At 47.3% G+C, this 20,540-nt stretch overlaps 1 protein-coding gene across 3 annotated transcripts in view; it reads right to left on the bottom strand.

Moving 5' to 3' along the window:
- NSD3 (nuclear receptor binding SET domain protein 3) overlaps positions 1-20,540 on the bottom strand; it is a 2,619,674-nt gene that overhangs the window by 2,268,195 nt on the left and 330,939 nt on the right. The window lies entirely within an intron of this gene.

Genomic DNA, 20,540 nt, shown 5'->3' with positions numbered 1-20,540 from the left:
AGGCAAGGCTGAGGGGCTGTAGGGAGCATGTCCCTCCCATCTGAGGAGATCTCATTAGAGTGAGGATTTTTCAAAGAACCTGTCCTCACAGGCCGGTGTTGTGGAAGGTGATGTTGACTGGGTAGCGGGCGGCTGGTGCGTACTCCGTCTAGCTGGCTGCGGGGTAAACCTGCCCTGCGATACTGATGGATAAACTGTAGGCCACATACCTGGTTGACACAAGTCCCACCTTGTGACTCGTTCTCCCACCTGCTCCGTTCCAATTGGTGGTATCGGACGAACAGCCATTTTGTCTGGCGCATCTGCCATCTAGTTGAGCTGCGTGCCATATAAGTCGTGGTGCTTGGCTCACTGGGCCTGGCCTCCTCCAGGACTCTTGGCGGTGGAGGATGAGTCCTAGCCTGCACCTCAGGATGGGGCCTGATAGGCGTGTTGCCCTCGGCAGTATCGCCAGTAGTGTTGCATGCAGGCGCCCCCTTGGACATCCTACCGGTACTAGGGCAAAGCCCCTCGGATGTACACCTGGTAAAAAACCTTGTGGTCTCTCATCACTGTCTCCGGAAAGAATCTAATGACCCCTCAGCCTGGGGGCCGGTATCTGATATAGCCTTGGTACCAGTGCTGTTACGAGAACCTTTGGGAAGGAGTCACCCCCTTGCGGGGTGCGATGGAAAAAAGCGACCTTCCTTTGGGCCTCAATTTATGTCTGACGAAGTCCCGCAAGTCCTCTGGAGGAGACTTCTCAAAGAGCTCCCTCCACCGAGCAAATCTGCTTGAGAGCACGAGGTGTAAGCGTGTCGCACGCAGTATAACCCTCCCAGTCGTGGTCGGGGGCAAGGCTGATGCCTCTAGCAAATACAGAGGTCCGACTGAGCCGTGAGGTGAAGCCGGGCCTAGCATTAAAGGCCTGTGTTTAAGGCCCACCCTGTCTTTTCCTTCCACCTTCCTGCCTGAAAGGATGCCCCCCTATCCAACTAGGGACAGAGCCTGCTGCTATTCCATCCAGCAGTAGAATACGCCAGGAGCATGATAAGATGGCCACCGTGTTTTCACTATTTCTTCGACCTGCTTACGTTGCCTGGCTGCCTGGAGGCACTCACCAAGACCCTTCAGCCTGATTTGCTGATGCCTCTAGCAAATAAGGCCCGGGTGAGCCATGAGGCGAAGCCGGGTCCGCATTTAAGGCCCACCCTGTCTTTTCCCTGTCCTTGCCCGGGACTTGCCACTCGCCACCACTGGCCCGCTGTGACATCAGCTACTCTCCTGGTCCTGGGTGTGTCTTGAGGCGCCTATGTTGTCCAAGCTAAGAGGTGCATACCTTCTGACCTTTCTTCCACTTTGGGCACTACTATCTGTTGCAGCCCGTCTTGGTGTCTATACTTCTCTCCTACGAGAGATCTCTCACCAAAGACCGCTAGCTCACTCTTGAGCTTATATCACACCTTGCCGCCCTCGGTACGAGACCTCAATTGTTGGATTTATGGCACCCGTCTTTGCGTTCGCCAGGAATTCTCCTGAAACTAATCTTGGCACTGTGACAATAACATTGGTCGCATCAAGAGGTGAGCTTTCCCAAGTATGTATCCTATGTACCTGCTATGTCCTTCCATATCTACTCTGATGTTTCCTGCAACAAGAGGAGAGCTTTCACAAGTATGTATTCTTGCAGTACTATGCAGGCATAATGTACGCCTGCTCTGTAATTACTGTAATTTGTCTACTTCCAGCACTTACTGTAACCATATTCTTAAGTTAAGCGCCTAGATGCCTTTGGGCTTTGTGAGCCATTTAAATAAACGAAGATGTTTGGATCCGACGTCAGCAATAGCCCCTTACAGGCTGGACACCTGCTGACATCGACATGCGCCGGGAAGGAGTGTGGCGCCAGAGGACCGAGTACCTGATTTATAAAAAGAAGACAAAAAGAAGAAAATAGCTGGGGAAGCGCGTGGTATTCCAAGGCCTAAGCCAAACCCAGGAGCGCTGGTGAAATTCGCCTGTTCCCAGCGATGCGGAAAAGGGGACTGAGGCATTGCGCCGGTGGGCAGAGTCAGGGGAGCGCATGCTCCCAGGGCCGAGCCTCGCGCGCCTCTAAATTTAAAGGGGAAGACGTTTTTTCTCTGGTGAAAAAGATTCAGTCTCCCGTCCCTAGCGAGGGACACCCATGCAGTCCAGCTAAAGTCAGTCGGCCCGTCATTATCATTGAGAAAGTGGCAATCCCCAAAAGGGGAGGTAACCTCCATAATTTACTTTACAGAAGGAAGCAACTATGGATTTTCCATTTAAAATCAGACACCATAGGCTTAAATGAACCGACGAGTTGGCAAACACTTGCCACATTATGAACAGAATATTGGCAATACTGGAGTGAACTGCTTTTCTGGAGAATAAGACTATATGGTTCCTACATACCAATCAAAGACAGGCGAATCCCAATTACTCTCCAGTAAGTGGTGGAGAGAACAGATGGAGGCATTCATTCAGTTTGCTGTGCCCGTGAGCGAGTTAAATAAAAACTATCAATACCTGCATTTCTTTGGCCGTTTAGGCATGACATCAGTAGGCACGTGCCGACTAGATCAAGGAAATTCTACCTCCATTTATCCAAATTTATATACAGACACTTGAGAGCATATGCATAAAATCCACATTTTGGACTTGGCCACCAGGGGTTGCACAGATGAGCTGCACCTCCGGGTGAGCTCTGACTCCACTGGTCCAAATGGTGGTCTGAGTCCCCACTATATGGCCCCTGACCCTGGCAAATTTTGGTGAACCTTCAATATGAATATGCCCTCCAGAAGCGGATCGAAATCCTGAGGAAAATTGCTGCTGAATTCGTGGAGCAATTGCTTGTTTTCAGGTCGCGTTGAGAGGTCTTGGCCCACCTCGGCCTGTGCGACCGAAACCAAAAGCAACGCTACAACGACTGCAGGCATGAAATCTCCCAGTGAGCCGAGCAGCTCGATATCACCGAGCAACGAGTGAAGGAGTCCTCTGCCATCCCCCGGCGGACAATTGGCCTGTAATCTGTTGACCGCAAGGCCCACCCCTGCGTGCTACATGCTGTGAAGGCGAGCGGTGACGGACCGGAGGAAGCAGCAGCACCGCACACGGACAGTGACGGTGAGCTGCCCGATCCCTTGCTCCCTTCCACCTTGTTGTCCCGGCGTACCCAGTCATCCCTCAAAATACAGGGCTCTGGCTGCACGGGCGGATCGAGGACATTGACCGCAGTGGCGTGCCCTTCCGCCGCGGGGCCTTTGGGCCTGGGCGCAGGAAGCGGCGTATTGCCTCACAGGGCTTTTGAGCTCAGGGACCCCGACTTATAAATAGAACACCCGTCAGGAGGTTGGCGGAGGGTGGCTGATAAGAAGATGCCCTCTCGGTGAGAAGCAACCAAGACATACTTTGTCCCAAGCACATCCCAGGGCACACCGGATCCGGAGGCGATCAGACAGAGAGAAAACTTCCACCTGAACTGGACTAACGGAGAAGGGTTAGGGTTCCTCCTGAAATTAATAAAGAGCGGATATCCCCGTGCCGAGCAGTGCAATCACACTCGCCAGTTCCTTGGTTCCATGGAACACAGCGAGTAAGCACTCTAATCTGGCACAAGATAGTTTTAGACTGCCTAGTATACGGACCATTCACTGGTTGCCCTGCATCAATGGCGCAACACCAGATCAGCCAGGGAGGGGATTGGGGGGATGAGCACTCTACCCTGGGGATACGGCCCACACACTGCCCTACGTACTCTTCCGTGTACAAAACAAGTGAAGGGGGCAAGAAAAGGACCTGACCTGTGTTGGTGATAGGACCTGAGAGGAAGAGGGGAACCAGAGAAAAGTGTATTTGAGTGAAGGGAACCTGTTGCAGAGGCATGTACTGAGAGTCTTTTTTCCTGGAATCACTCTGAAGGCACCTAGGGTGGGGACACTGGAACCCAGCCATACTTGCTACTATGACATACTGAATGCGGTGGAGCCGTTATTGAAGTCCCCAAAGATCACCACACAATTGGAGTGTGGTGACACTCACGACGGTCTCAACTGACGAGAACTGCACCCTCTTTATGCATGTGAAGCCCGCTGTGCCTCGGATAAAGAGACAGAAGGTGAAGGTTTGGCAACACGTGAGAACAGCAGAGCCTGTGGAACAAACATAGAACACATACAGGATCTCAACCGAGGGTTGGGCCCCCAATCTTGGGGCGTGTACCCTCCTCTGCCATCTAGTGGCACACCAATCAGGAGGTGTTGGGGCTTCACTCTGCTGCGAAGATCCTGAGGACATACGCCGGGGGACTCCACTTATTAACCATTAACAGAACTCTGGGGAAGGGCTATTGGAACGCCCATTCTCCTATTCAGAGCATCCCAAAATGTAGGTGTGAAACTGGCGACATTGGTCCCTGTGGGTAGCCGAGAGGGTTGGGGGCCCTTCTCAGGGGCATGTGCCCACCTCTGTACATAGCACACTTCAGAGTCAGTGCTCCCTCACAGCGCATAAGGAGAAAGGGAGAGCTGTTCCGGAAAAGGCCCTGCTCCAGGACTGGTGCGCCCAAGTAGGGGGCAAGCATGCGGTAACGACACCACACAACGTATCTCACCCTGTACATGCGGCACTGATCAAAAGACCTATTAACATAAAACAGAAGCTTGCAACATATCACTTTCTCCCACACCGCATTGAATCCAGCCACTTCCCAGATCCCAAAATGGCAACATCAGAGACGGATGCGGCTGCAACTAAAGGCGCTGTGGTGGCCTTGCTGAGCGAACTCTAGAGAATGAGTGCGGATATCGGCAGGAAAGTCATGAGAATAACACAAAGAATCAACAAGATGGAAGAAAGACTGGTTGAGGTTGAACATAACCAAACCTCTCTGGGAATACTCGAGTTCCAAATAGATTTAAGAATCTCTGAGATAGAAGCTAGGGAGGAAGAATTTCGCTTGAAAATGACGATTTGGAAAATTGAGAAAGGCGGAACATACGCATTTTCGGTATCCCGGATAAAGAGGTAGAAACGGAAAGAGACTTGAAGATGACCCTACACAAGATTGTTTGAGGATGAGTCCATTGATGAACCTAAAATCGACCACATACATAGAGCTGGAGGAGCGGCCCAAAGACAGTATTGGTGCGATTTCATAACTCGCTGATAAAGCGAGGGTCCTTGAGAAGGCCATTCGCACCCCACGGATTCCTCTCGACACAGCGACAGTATCAATCTTTCAAGTTTTGTCATCCTTGACTCTCGCCATGAGAAGGATGTGTATGCCGCTTACCAAATGGCTCAAAGAGAAAGGGGTCCGTTACCGATGGGGCTACCCATACTCGCTCACGTTTGAGTGGGAGGGAACGGCGATGAGATTGCGAACAAAGAGGGACATCCAAACTTGCCCGACTGACCTGCTGGGAAACCAAGAGGATGAAGTGATAGAGGGTGAGGGACGGAATGAGGACAGGCAGTTTCGTATCCAAGGCCTGAGGCGGGGCATGTATGCGAATCCAGGAGAGTTAGGAGAATGAATGACTCCGCTCAAGCAGAACTTTGATGACACTGATATGACAACAGGAAACCGCCGTGATTGATCGCCCAATTCGCAGACCATCTTGGAGGTATCTGACAATGATCTATGCAATGGCATGTTGGTGGTCATATAGTAAAGTGGGGAATTAAGGCTTAAGGCACTGGAACAGAGAGGCCAAGAGGTACTGGGATTTGGACCTAGGCAATGTTGGTCTGTCAGGGATACGCAACGATTTAGGAGACCATGGAGGGGAGGTGGGGGGTGTAACATGTGGGGACTCAGTAGTTATTTGAATGTTCTTTGATGGGACCAGGGCAAGTTCAGTGCTCACTGGTGGTCAGACTGGCTGGGAGAAGTAGACCAGGCTGGTTCAGACGCCGTTTCCAATTCTGGGGGGAGGAGGGGAAGGGGGGAGGGAAGGTACAAAGTGCAGTGCTTAGCAGATATGTTGTGTGGTATATTGTGTTACATTAAGAAACAAGATTTGTTAAGGTCTATTTTGAGTATGCAAAGAACCTCAAATAGGTAATGGCAACAACACTCAATACAGTGCAAGACGTGCTCTCCAGTATCTGCACACTTAATGTAAAGGGCCTTAATTCCCCCACAAAGAGATCCCTGGTGTGCAGGGAATTTCGGTGGTCTAAAATAGATGTGCTATTTCTACAGGAGGCTAAGTATGCACGGGGCGAAGAATGTAGGATTATACAGCCTTAAATGGGGAAGGAATACTGGGGCTCTGGTCCTCTTAAGGCGGGGGTGGGGATATTGGTTAGAAATGACCGTAATTTAGAAGTTTCCAAGGTATGGATGTATGTGGAGGGGAGAGCCCTGATAGTAATAGGCAGTGTGAAAGGTCTAACTATCATGCTAGCAACTCTATACGCCCCTAACACGAGACAAGCCGGGTCCCTACAGCGCACGAAATCCAAAATAATGATGGAGGCCGCAAGCCATGTGATACTGGGAGGGGATTTCAACCTATGGGCAGATACAAAAAAGGGACGGACAGGCATCTGCTCCAGATTTGGCTGAACCGGCTGATGCAGGCCGAACGGCAGTAGCGGAGTGATGCGAACATACGGATAACAAGACATATGGAGAGAATTACATCCAAACACCACGGGTTATACCTTTTGCTCTGTGCCCCATAGCACATATACTAGGATTGATGTATACGGGATACATTATTCACCGTAATCGTATTTCTGATGCTTGTATCTGCTTAGATTCACATGGTGTGCATAGGCCGACATCTAGTAGAAGCTGCAGAGTATTACAGTTTTTTGAAACTCGAAAATGGGCGTCGACATAGAGCGTTCCAGTAATACTATCCCTAGTGTGACGTCCACTGTACCCCGTGATCCTCGCGCGTGTAGGATCCTCAGATTGTATTTTTTTTCTGACATGAGGTAGCATCGCGAGTACAGTTTGTCCAAGCAGAGAGAGATAGATAAGACTACATGCATCCATGCGCCTTCTCTCAGAGGGGAGGCAGGGTGGGCGCATGTGAATCTAAGCGGATACAAGCATCAGAAATAAGATTACGGCGAGTAATGTATCCCTTCTGAGGCTTGTGGAATCTGCTTAGATCACATGCTGTGCATAGATTAGCGAGCAGTGTTAGAAGAAGGAGGTGGGATGTGAGAAGGGTCCTGAGCGAACAGATGCCTTAGAACCCACTTGAGTATCTGTCTTGGAATGAGTGTCAATGCAGTAGTGCGGAGTAAAAGTGTGAATAGAGCTCAATGTAGCTGCTTTGCAAATGGTGTCAAGGGGTACATTTGCAATAAAAGCCAGAGTGGCCCCAGTGCCTCTAGTAGAGTGGGCTCTTGGCGTAAAAGGCAGAGTCTTTTCAGAAAGGGAGTAGCACAGCTGGATGCAGTTTACTATCAATTTTGAGATGGCACCTTTAGAGACGCAATCTCCCTCTCTGCCAGTAGCTACGGAGACGAACAGTAGGTCCGTCTTTCTTAGCGGTCTGGTCTTGTCTACATAGTAGAGGAACGCTCTTCGCACATCTAGTGTGTGTAGTTTCACCTCAGCAGAGCTTTTGGGTTCTTGGAAGAAGGCCGGTAGCTCAATGGACTGGTTAACGTGGAATTTTGAAATGAACTTAGGTGAGAACCTAGGGTGTGTTCGTAGAACCAGTTTATTCTTATGAACAGTAAAGAAAGGATCCTGCAATGAGAGCCTGAATTTCACTGACCCTTCTTATGGATGTAATGGCTACAAAGAAGGCAGTTTTATAGGGCAGGTGTTTGAGACTAGCCTTGTGCATGGGCCCAAAGGGTGGGCCCATGAGTTTAGCAAGCACCACATTAAGGTCCCATCCTGGTGGTGGGTTTGAAATTGGAGGGTGGAGTCTCTTTACCCCTTCCATGAAGGCTTTAACCACTGGTACTTTCCACCACAACACCTTGTTATGGGAGGTGGTGTAGGCTGACAGCGCCGCCAGGTGCACCTGGAGCAAATTAAATACCAACCCTGCATCCAGCAGGTGGAGCATATAGGTGAAAATGTTGGAAGGAGTGCAATCAACCGGGATGAAATGTCTATTCTGGCACCAGATAACAAATCTTTTCCACTTATCAAAGTAACAGGGTCTTGTGTTTGGTTTCCTAGATTCTCTTAGGATATCCATGCATCTCTGTGGCAGGTTGAGATGCCCAAACTCTATGACTTCAGGATCCATGCTGCCAAGTTCATTGAGCTGGGTTGAGGATGCACTGTTTGACCTTGGTGCTGGGATAGTAGGTTGTGCCAGCACGGGAGTCTGATGGGTTTGCACACTGCTAGCCTGCGCAGGTGTGGAAACCACAGTTGTCTCGCCCACATGGGAGCAACTAGGATGAGCGTCATCGATTCCCTGTGCAGTTTGTTTACCACCTTCCTCATGAGAGGAGTTGGTGGAAAAGCATAGGCAAACATCTCTGACCAGTTCATCCAGAGGGCGTTCCCCTTGGAGTCTGGCTGGGGGAACCTGGATGCGAATCCTGGGCACGGTTTGTTTTCGCTTGTGGCGAATAGGTCTATAGTGGGGAAACCCCACTGTGAGAAGGTTTTCTATGACTTCTCTGTGCAGACCCCATTTGTATTCTTCTAGGAGGGCGTCTGCTAGTGAATTGAGATCCCCCGGAACATGTTGCGATGACAGGTAAATGTTCCGGCACCCCGAATAAGCAACACAAGCACTGTTTGCTGTGGGAAAGCTCTCCGTGGTGGTTATCGCGTCCCTTTCTTCTGGACCACTTTAACAGTCTGCCGACTAGTTCGTGTTGCCGTGCTGCACCTTTGAGAGGCAGAGGACGTCTATTCAGGTTGCACCGCAGTGCCTGGACCCGAAACAAACAAAGGACTATCCTTGTGTGACTACTCCTCCCCCTCAGGGCGTGTTCACCATTTTGGAGGAGGATAAAGACTGTCACCTTCGCACCGCGCACCGAATAAGCACCACTAGCACTGTTTGCGGTGCCCTGCGAGGGGCGTGCTTTTATCTGTAAGTTGCTCTCTTACACCCCTCTGAGGTAACTATTGATGGGGATTGAACGCAGCCTCAGATTGTTCCATTACTCTATATTGGCCTCACTTTCTGTAATTTTTTTGTGATTAATTCCATAGTTTTTGGATCTTTATCTTGCCTGTGGGGAGGAGGGACTTTGGGCTTAAAGAATGTTAAGGGTAGCTGCTTATCTGCACGGGAGGACGGAGGGCGTACAGCTGTGTATGCTTCATGAATACAGCAGAAAGACTGAACAAATTTAGCGCCTCCCTCTGGCTCCTAAACTTTAACACAGGATGTTACACGTTCCCGCTCAATCTGTTAAAAGTTAGGCGTTTAAGACTCCTAGATTGTAAGTCTTCGGACAGTTCCGATGGCAGCAAAAAATCTATTTTTCTATCCGTAAACCGTTCAGTATTAGGCAAGATACGAAAGCTTATTGTTGCCCCCATTTTCATTAGCCTGTGTCCTCGTTACTTTATTTGTACAGACGTCATATACAGTCTTTCTACCCAGATACATAAACCTTAATAAACAGTCACATTTTTGTCTCTAATCATCTCTGGGATGTCCAGGCGTCGAAATAGCGTTGAGTAGGTTTACTCTTGAGGGGCTGCTTCTGGCCCCTCTACGAGGAGCTCTACCGTACAGGGAACCAGACTGTACGATGATATTTTGTCAGCCCCTTTAATATTTACACCAGTAACAAAATACATTGAGAATGGCTATGACCAGGCCGTTACCGCTGCGCCCCCCCCCTTGAATCAAGCGACTCAATGCTATTGGATGCGGAAACAATTGCACATTCTTCTATCTTATCCATAAATGACCCTACTAAGGCCCCAGAAGCCAATATTACAGTTCCTCCTCCGATTGATATGGAGGACCAGGGAGGAGGTTGTGACGGTGCCAGAATCCTCTTTCCTTGATACTCCCCCCGATTTCTTTTCAGCTGATGCCGATCTGAGAGATCTTACTCAGCACACACTTGAACCCTCTAATCCTTTTAATGAATTGAATCAGGGTAACACAGAGACCGGTGCACTCCTCCGGGACATGTTGCAAGAACTTAAAGTCCATTCCACTGGATTTATGGAAAATCGTATATTAACAGGCAGACAAATCGCTCAAACGAATAGATTTATTGAAGCTCTAGAACCTCTGCCTACAAAAATCATTACTAAAATGATGACTACAGGCCTACTTCCCAGTAGGGATGTGCCGGACAACCCTGCCTTAAAAAATACGCCTGTTCCTGTATTGAATTCCGGGGCACTGAAAACCTCTGATGTACCGTCTACACCCTTGAACAAAAATCCTACAGTGATAGAAGAGGGGAGTGGGGAAATAAAACGAGTCAACAAAAACAAAAATAAAAATTATCAGAACAAAAATAACCGGAAGAAGGGACATGCGTCCTTCTTTAACAAAAGAAGTAAAATCGCCAAAAACTCTTGGAAAAATGTAATAACAGAAGACCCGGCCAGGACTTCTGACCAAGAGGCTGATGGGGAGGAACTCCCCTATAATCTACAGGAGAGTATAGTCACGCGAAGAATTATCTGACAGACGCAAGGACACACAAGAGTCTAACCTCAACTATTGTCAGGGGACCTTGCAAGCTTACTGAAGATGAAAGAACCAAAACCAAAGTTACTAAATCTCAAAGAGACACATGAACTCTTCACAAAGCCCAAAATTAAAAAAACTGATCATATTTTGACCGCTTTGAACCCGTTGGCAAATGAGTTCTCAACAAATATAACACCGCAGGTGGCTCAAATCCTTGAACCAAGCGATCTAGCAACCTCAGTTCTTCCCATCCAAGAAAACAGTACAGAGTGTCTGCCTACCCAGATTGCCACTGGAACCAGCAATTACGAGACTCCTGTCTTGAATGGTACTGAGATCAAATCCCTTATTAATGCTGCAGTAGTAGAGCCATTAAAGGAGAGAGACAACCTCAGGAGCCTTTGGCATTGAACCTCTCTCTTCTGGGGTGCTTAAGCCATTGACATTGGAGCCCAAAATTACTTTGGACCCATTGCCCCCCCAAATTCAAAAGTTGACTAAAGAAACTGGAGTAATGAATCCATCTTTGGCTCCTTCCCTGACTGAAAAGGTGGTAATACTACTTATAAGTACTGCAATTGCTGATGCATTGAAGGATAAATCCTTACATGAAGGACAGGTTCCGAATGTTAGGGCCGTTACTGCCAAAACACCACAGTCTAAAAAGCAGCATGTAATTAGGGAAGGGTCTCCCACCTCGAAGGATACGGAACCTACTACCTCCATCCCTATGGAATCATTCCCTACTCCTCCAGAGCCGCTGCTCTATATCCCTTGCAGAACACCACAAACACAAAGGGAGGCCGCAGAAGGGAGGGTGCCTAAACATTACATGGATACAGAACTTAAACATACACCTTGGAGAACCCCATGTTTCTTAGATTTTCCAAGTATCCTACTTCTCCCTCTCTTTGAGTGTGGCTTTCAGCCAATGAACAGAAATCGGACCCTGCAGCTTCTCAATGATATTCCCAAATTTGCAAACCTGACTTCTGCAGACATCAAAAGGATTGATTTTATACATCCATACTGTCATGACAAGGTTAGAATTATATTCTACTCTAAATTGGTATATCGGAATGTCCTCTTGGAATTAGATGAATTTAACAAGAGGGGATTCGATAGTCTAAATTTCGGAGACGGAAGCCTGCAACCAGAATTATCCAAATTCACCCATGCACAAAGATCTGTAGACTTGGGTGATACGGAGCAAAAAAAAAAAATAAAATTTAAAAAAAAAAAAAAGAGTCAGTTCCTCCAGGAGCACGACTCAAGCTGGAGATGGCTAGCCTCGAGCTTGAGGGACTCCATTGCCCGTCTGCAAAATCTAAAACAACAACATTAGCAGTAAGCAATTATGTCTCTATCCTCTCCTGGAACTCAAGAGGGAACTCTCATTTGTCATCCTGTGTGGAATTATGCAATTATTTGAGAACAAAAAATATTATTTGCATACAAGAAACATGGATGACTTCGCCTGCTCAGATAGACGGTTTTGAATGTTATCACCTTCTAGCCTCCCAAGGAAGCCTAGGCCGCCCCAAGGGGGGACTTTTATTGGCAATAAAGCTGGGCCTAGGTATCACCATTGTAGAAACCTTCACTATTCCCCCCGTGGGATTGGGTGCGATCCTAAAGCTTGAAAATTTGAACTTCATACTTATATGGAACATATATTGGTCACCAGGAATAAACATCTTTGAAACAATTTCTAAAATGGAAGAAATAATGGAAAAACATCTTTATACCCATCCAGGTATCCAAATTGTAGTAATGGGGGATTTGAATACCAACTTATTATCAGGGACAAATCAATTAGTCCCCAATCTGAATCAAACTCTCTTGCTCACACTAGGGGATCAAGGGGAAACCCTTGATCTTCATCTGAAAAACTCCACGTATAAAAAAGGAGATTTACTGGGTTGGCTAACATTATTTAAAAATTGGGGTCTGAAATCGGCTCACCTAATCCTGAATTCTGATGTCCCATATACAACATGGACATCTGGGACAAAGTCTTCACCTATTGACTACATATGTTTCCACTGACGTTTTTAATTTGATCGAAAGCTTTGGATTAATCCCCTCCCTTAAAAGGGACCATAAGATGCTGGAACTGAATCTTCGTATCTCTACAAGACACCCAATACATCAGGAGAGGTTTCAGGATCTGCTCATAAACAATGGGAGTAATAGGATTTGTTGGCACCCGGGAAATGTTTCTAAATGTAATAACCTATTTTGCAAAGAACACACAGACTCCACTTATGAGGAAAAAAACGCGAGGTTCACGCATGATCATTTTGGTCCATATATAAAAACATTGATTGAGAATTCCACAAAAAAGATAGGAAACCATCCTCTCAAACAACATCTACATAAATATGATTCTGTTTATTTAGCAAAAATTGCGCTGCGCCGCGCTCTTAGAAAAGTGCATCTGTTGAATATAGATGATGATGATACCAAAAAAAGGGGGATTAAAAGGTATCAAACAGGTTTATAAGAACGGGACCAAATCACACAAACATAAAATACTCCAAGAAGATAATGAGGAAATGCTGACTTCATTGAAAAAACAAAACAATTCTACCAAGCATTTTTGGCAACTCATTAACAAATCCTCTCGAACTATTAATCTGAATCCAATAAATGAGCATATATGGAAAAATCACTTTGAGAACCTATATGGTGGTACACAGGATGCTGGTTACCCGAGTCAAAACTATAAGACCACACCATGGCCTGGTAACTTCTCAATTAGTATGATAAAAGAGAGGATAACAAGATCCAGTTCGTCCCGTGCTGCCTGCCCTAACTGACTATTAAATATCTTGTTCAGGGGAAATCCAGACATCTGGTCTAAATCACTTTCTACTCTTTGAGGATATAAATCGCCCTAGATGCATCCCATAGTCATGGAACATGTGTTACATAATACCGTCTACAAAAAGGGAGATAGATCCATGCCATCCAATTACCGTCCAATAGCTCTCCTTGATTCAGACTCCAAAATGTATGCAAGTCTCCTTTTACAAAGAACAGAAGCTTGGGCTACAAATGAAAAGATATATTCTTTTGCACAATAGAAAGGTGATCGGAACATTAGCAGGCGGACTGATAATCTCTCTCCTGCAAGAATTGGGCTGGCAAAAAGGGGCAAGTCCGGTATATCTGGCAAGTATGTATTTATCTCTTGCGTTTGACCTGGTTAATAGAACAATCTTATGGAAGAAGTTGTCACGCATGCAGATACCCTGTCAACTATTAGCCATCTTGATTCATCTTCATGAAGGATCAACCATACAGATTAGGCTAAACAATGAAGGCCTCCTTTCAATGCCTATCAAGACCTCAAATGGCCTCCGTCAAGGGTGCATTTTTGCTCCGACCTTGTATAATCTATATACTTCAGACATAGGTCAGGTGTTATGTCCTGCGGCCTTTATTCAACCAATGCTGGAAGGTAAGAAAATATGCTGGTGTTCATATGCGGACGATTTCCTTCGATTTGATAGGTCCCCGATTGGACTTCAGCGCCTCCTAACAGCTTTTGGAAAATATATGGAAATGAATACCTTGGTAGTGAATCCCACAAAATCACTAATCCTGTGCCTAACAGGAAAAAGAAGACCTCCTTTGAAAAACTGGAGCTTGGGAGGGAATAAGCTACCTATCAGAAGCTCAATGATCTATCTGGGCTTTCTGGTTAATGCAAAAGGAAACAATCCATCTATTTCTACACATTTTCTAACTAAGGCCAAAGCATGCGCTACTCAATTGCGGGTAGTTGATCTAAAATTCGGAAGTTTTTCGTTTACTCCATGTTTGAGATTCTACAAGTGTAAAGCCACACCTAAGATCCTGTATGGCAGCAAAATCCCATTTATAATGGGCCGACTTGACATAAACGAACTTGAATCAGCTATCCTAAGGAAAATGATGGTCTGCCTACCCAATTGTGTTCCTATACATGCAATTCGGTATGGATTAGGTTTACAGTCATTAAAGAGCATAGTCCAATGGAAATGCATATCGTTGTTTCGCCGCCTCTTAATCGAAACTCAAAATAATCTGTATCATGAGTTGTCTGGTAAGTTGAAACAAGGGAATCCCAAGTCTGTTTTTTTGACCAACCGAATGGATCTATCACTAACTTCATTAAGCAGTGTTGGAGCCCCAATTTCAACGTTAGTAACGAATCCTAGAAAAGTGTAACAATTGTTACAAAATGCAGATTGGGCGGCAACTATTAGTAATCTATCTACATATAGACTGTATGCACACATGATTTCATACTACAAAGATTTGGGAAACATGGAACCCTACTTATACATTTTCCCAAATAGAGGCTACCGAAACATCTATATGAGATTCAGATTCAATGTTCTACTCACTGGGGAAATTATCTCGGCAAGAACTGAAGGGCCAGCTGTATTAATTTTGTGTAGGTACTGTAATACTCAAGATGTAAAAGAAACCCTAAGACATCTGTTATTGTATTGTCCTAAATTGTTAGGGAAAAGACTACTCCATTTTGCAAACTTTGTAACAGATGTAACTAAAGTAATCCCAAATCAAGTGTGGAAACACATGTTATTTGACAAGAAAGTTTCCCTGCAGTTATTGTGTATTTTGTTTCAAAATGGAGTCAGGTAAGTATGTCCTTTGTTTTTTCTTTTAAAATTAGTCTTTGTTGTTTTATCTTCTTTTAATTGCTCTATTTATCTTAAAATGTGTTTTGTAAAGGTTTCGTTCAAAAAACCAAATACAAATAAAGATTTATTATTATGTTCCGTCTGAGTGCCTCTGTCCAAATTGTCTGGGCAAGCCTGGACAGATTTGGCGAACGAGTCCCTCCCTGTTTGTTTATGTAAAACATTGCTGTCGTGCTGTCTGTTAAGATCTGCACTGACAGGTTTAACAGGTGGGGTTTGAACGCTGGAAGCGCTCTGAAGACTGCCAGAAGCTCTAGCAGATTGATGCGATTCTTGGTCACTGTGTGAGACCAGAGACGCTGAGCTGTGTGGTGAAGGAGGTGTGCTCCCCACCCCGATAGGGACGCGTCTGTAGTGACTACAGCCTGTATTTCCGGATCGAAAAAGGGTTTCCCCTTTGACAGGTTCTCTCTTGTCCACCAGTGGAGGCTTTGTACAAGTGTTGGCGAAATTACCACTAGATCGTCCCACTGACCACTTGCCCGAGACCACTGTTTCGCCAACCATTCTTGCATGGGTCACATACGCAGGTGCGCGTGGGGGACCAGGTAAATACAGGACGCCATCATGCCGAGCAAACGCATCGCTTTGCGCACCGTTATCTGGTGACCGGACTGATATTGAGGAATTTGCATTAGTAGATTCCAAATTCTTTCCTCTGATGGAAAGGCCAACCCCTCTTGAGTGTTAACGACAGCTCCTAGCAACTGTTTGGAGGTGCTTGGCACCAGGCTTGATTTTTTCTCATTGATAGAGAAACCCAATTCGAAGAGGAGGTTGATAGTTCTTTGGATGTTGGATCTACAAATTACTGGGGTTTGCCCTGTGATGAGCCAGTGGTCCAGATAAGGGTACACTGGGATTGCCTCCCTGCATAGGTGTGCTGCCGCCACCGCCAGTACCTTGGTGAATACCCTTGGAGCCGAGGCTATACCGAAGGGCAGCACATTTAACGGGGTGTGCTGAATTTCCACCTTGAAGCGCAAGAATATTCTGTGCGCTGGGAACATGGAAATATGAAAATAGGCATCTTTCATGTCCACTGTTACCATGTAATCACCTCTTTTTAGGAGTGGGATTACCTCTTGGAGAGTAGTCATGCGAAATTTTTGGTGCTTGACATACTTGTTTGCAGGGCGTAAGTCTAATACTGGGCGGATTGTCAAATCTTTTTTTGGCACAAGGAAGTAAGTTGAATAAATACCCTTGTTTACCTGGTTGCCCGGGACGAGTTCTATTGCGTCCTTTGCAAGAAGATTGACGATTTCCTTGAGTAGGATCTTTTGGTGGTCCAGGGAATGTATCTTGTCTTGGAGGGTGGTTGCTGGAGCTCCAGCAGCTCGATGCAGTATCCTGGGGGACAATGTGGACAGCACCCATCTGTTCGATGTGATCCCTTCCCATGCTTGGGTGAAGTTGGAAATGCACACCCCTACTGGGGATGCATGGGAAGGGACCCCGAGTGGAACGTCACTGTTTTGCGGGAGGCGTACCACCTCTGCCTAGGCCGCCTTTTCCTCTACCATGGCTCCTTTTATTAACTCTGCCGTAACTTTGGGTAGTCTGTTGGTTTCCACCCCACGATGTACCCTGTCTCTGTGCGTAATTGGAGCCCCTCTGGGAATTTTGGCCACGTGAGCGACGAAAATTACTATTCCCTCTTTGATTGGTGGGCTTATTTGTCAATTGTCCCAGGGACTTCAGTGTATCGTACACATCTTTGGCAGTTTTGAGTGCGTCCTCTACTGCTTTGGCAAACAAGACATTCGGTTCCACCGGCATGTCAATAAGGGTAGCCTGGGTCTCGGGTTTAAACCCCGACACCCTGTCTTATTAAGAGGCACGCTTGGCTGACAGTGCTCTCTGCTATGAGCCGGCCTGCATTATCTGCGGCATCAAAGATCGTCTTCAGAATGCAACAGACACGGCTCTACCCTCCGATGCGATTTGGGCTAGTTGGCCCTTTAGTGGTTCCGGAGCAGAGTCCATGAGAGCAGCTACCTGCTCCCACTGTTGGCAATTATAGCTCGCCAGCAGAGTTGTGGTATTGGCAAATCTTGCATGGTAAGCGGAAGTGGAGGCCGCTTTCCTTCCTAACCCATAAATTCTCTTGCTCTCCTGGTCTGGGGGAGCCTCAGATGACGATAAGAGGCGTCCCCGCTCTTTTTCTGGTGTTTGTTATTACCAAAGAGTCGGGCTTAAGTTGACCCCTTATGTAAAGGGGGTCTGACTGGGCGGCCCTGAACAACTTCTCAATTCTGGGGTTTACAGCCCTAGTGAGATTAAGAGTGAAAAGGGAAGGATCAATTCTTCGCTGGATTGATTTGAGAATAGGAATGGCTTGAGCAATGGGCCTTTTGTCCCCCACTAGCTCCTCTGCAAAGTCCCTCTCTTCCTGTGTCCCCCGAGTGTCTATGTGGAAGTGCTCTGCAGCTTTAGCCAAGACCTCATTTAGAAGGGGCTGGTTATCTATTGGCGAGTCAGTAACTTGTGGTTCCTTGCGAACCGGAGGGTCCATATTGTAGACTTCTTCCTCGTTTTCCTCCTCCTCATCCTGGTCCTCGTCATCTCCATAATACTCGACCCGTTTGGTCATCCTGCATTTGTATATCTGGGTCATCCTGATACTGTTGGTAGGGCTGGATGTAGCAAGGGTCTGAAGTCAGGCCCTGAGCTGGGGTATCAAACCGAGATATATTATTAGGAGGTTGAGGGTCCTTGGATCCTGAAGGAGTAGCATTGTCAGGGGTATAGCTAAGAAAATGCTGTGGGTTTTTTCATAACAATTGGCTAAGGAAGACATTCTCCTCATCACCCTGTCTATGGCCTCAGTGGTCCATTATCTGGAACTGGGGATGACAACCTCCTGTTGAGGTTCCTCTTCTAGTCCCATATCCTGAGGAGTGAGCTGAATGAGCCTGGGTGTAGTGACTGGGACAGGGGTCTTAGATTTGTATTTATCCGACAACCTGTGTTTGTCCTCGTTTACTTGGGGTGCAGAAGTTGAATGTGATGACACTTTTTGCTGTTTGTCCCCTTTCCCATGAGTGGAAGAGTGTTCCCTGATGGTTTGGCCTTTTCTGAATCTTTCGACACTTGCCGTCGAGATTCGGGGGTACTGTCTCTCTCTTTCGAGTGTGCACGTCGGGACTCGGAGGTAGACGCCAAACATTCTGCCGGAGCTGACTTTTGGTGTGCGGCTTGGGGGTGGAGGTCGGATTCGTCTTCTGACTAACGTACCTCCGTGACTTTGGGGAGCGAGGCACTCTTAGCAACTGTGGATGGTTGCAGTGTGTCGTGCGGCGATCTCAACCTGGAACGCCCAGAGGACACCAATTCTGTGGACCGCTCTCTACGTGCCTCTTTCTTCCGAGAACTCGACACGCGTGTCGAGTCTCGGTTTTGACTTCGTGTGTTTAGGTGTAGAAGTAGTTTGGGTAGCGCTCATGTCGCTGGGTGTGTTCCCCATAACTGCCCTGCCGGACAATCCTCCGAGGTCGGGGACTAGCGCTTGGGTGTCTTTCGACGTCCCCTGTGCCCTCGCCGTCCAGAAGGGCGGCGTCGCTGCCATCACTGAAGGCACCCACCGCTTCCATGGCCTCGAGCTGCCTGGCGTGGTGGGCCCAATGCTTAGTGGAGCGGTCCTTGAGTGTTTTTGCTTTAAAAAGCCTGCACGCTCTGCAGTTAGCTTTGGGGTGGTCCCTTGGCAAGCAGAGATTACAGGTGGTGTGTTTGGCAACCCAAGGGTGCTTGAGGTTGCACTTGGGACAAAATTTAAATGGAGTACTCTCCATATGTCACCTTAAGGCAGCGGGCTAGTGCATGTAGGAAATAATAAAGAGTGCTGAGTATGTTTCCACCCCCACACTCTCCCTACATGCAGGGTAGAGGCCAGAGGCCTTCCGAGGCCCGGGCAGAGGCCTTCCGAGGCCCAAGGTCCGTCATGCAGTCTTGACGGTTGGTTCTTCTTCGGACCAGCGTCGATCTTCGATGTCTCGACGTCGGAGTGAAAGAACGGGGAAATTAATATTGATTTTTTGCAAAATGGCTGAAAGCCAGGGAACTCCGCACAATGTTTCCGACAAGTATGGCAGAAAAAAACAATCTGAGAATCCTACACGTGTGAGGGATCATGGGTACAGTGGACGTCACACTAGGGATAGTATTACTGGCACGCCCTATGTCGACGCCCATTTTCGAGTTTCGAAAAACAAACCAATACTCTGCAGCTTCCACTAGTTGTCGGCCTATGCTCAGCATGTGATCTAAGCAGATTCCACAAGCCTCAGAAATATATACACATCCTGGTCGGACCACAATATGGTCTCTGCAAAATTAGACTTCAAAGCTCTGCCGCGTAGGGGAAATACGTGGCGATGCAACAAGACTCTCTGGAAGGACCCAGTCTTTTGGCCCGAAATGGTAACCGAGCTAGAAGAATATCTCAAAACTAATAACACGGGCGAGGTATCCAGAAAAGTGATGTGGGATGCAGGGAAGGCGACGTGGCAGGGGATATTGATCAGAGAGGGCGCCAATAAGAAAAGAGAAAGAACTTTGATAGAAAACTGGTTAAGAGAAGAGAACTCAGCTGGATTGGGAGGCACACACTGCCACAGGGGACAGGGTGGATAAGATTGCTCTAGCCAGACAGACGAGACGAACTCCACCTCCTGGAGGAACCCCAGATTGTCCGGAAACTTCAACTCCTCAAGCAGAAGCACTATGAGAAGGGGGACAAGGCAGATGCTTTATTGGCAGCTAGACTAAAGGGACAAAGAGAAGACAGATGAGTGGCAGCCATAAATGAAGGGGAAAGGGACACTTGTGGGTCACAGGGGGAAAACATCACAGAAGCATTTGCATGGTTCTATGAAAATCTATACGAATCTGAAATGACTCAAGATAGTGCTCAAATAGAGCAATACTTAGATGGGGTAGGAATGCCAGTACTCCCAAGTGGAGAGGCGGACGTAGTGGGGTTGTTTCTGGGTAAGGCTCCCGGAAAAGATGGCTATTCGGCAGGTTTTTATAAGACCTTCCTGACCCCCCCCCCCTCCTCCTCCCCTTTTTGGTCCACCTGTTTAATGATATACTAGAGAAAGGAGTGGCACCGGATTCCTTTTCGGAGGCATTGATCTCCATCATACCCAAAGAAGGAAGAGACCCCAAATATTGTAGCTCAATCTGGCAAGTTTTTTTTTTCTTT

Source organism: Ambystoma mexicanum, chromosome 10 (assembly GCF_040938575.1).
Source record: "Ambystoma mexicanum isolate Mex_15411 chromosome 10, UKY_AmexF1_1, whole genome shotgun sequence".
NCBI lineage: Eukaryota > Metazoa > Chordata > Amphibia > Caudata > Ambystomatidae > Ambystoma > Ambystoma mexicanum.
Note: the sequence above shows the minus strand (reverse complement) of the source record. Positions and strands in the feature narration are given on the sequence as shown.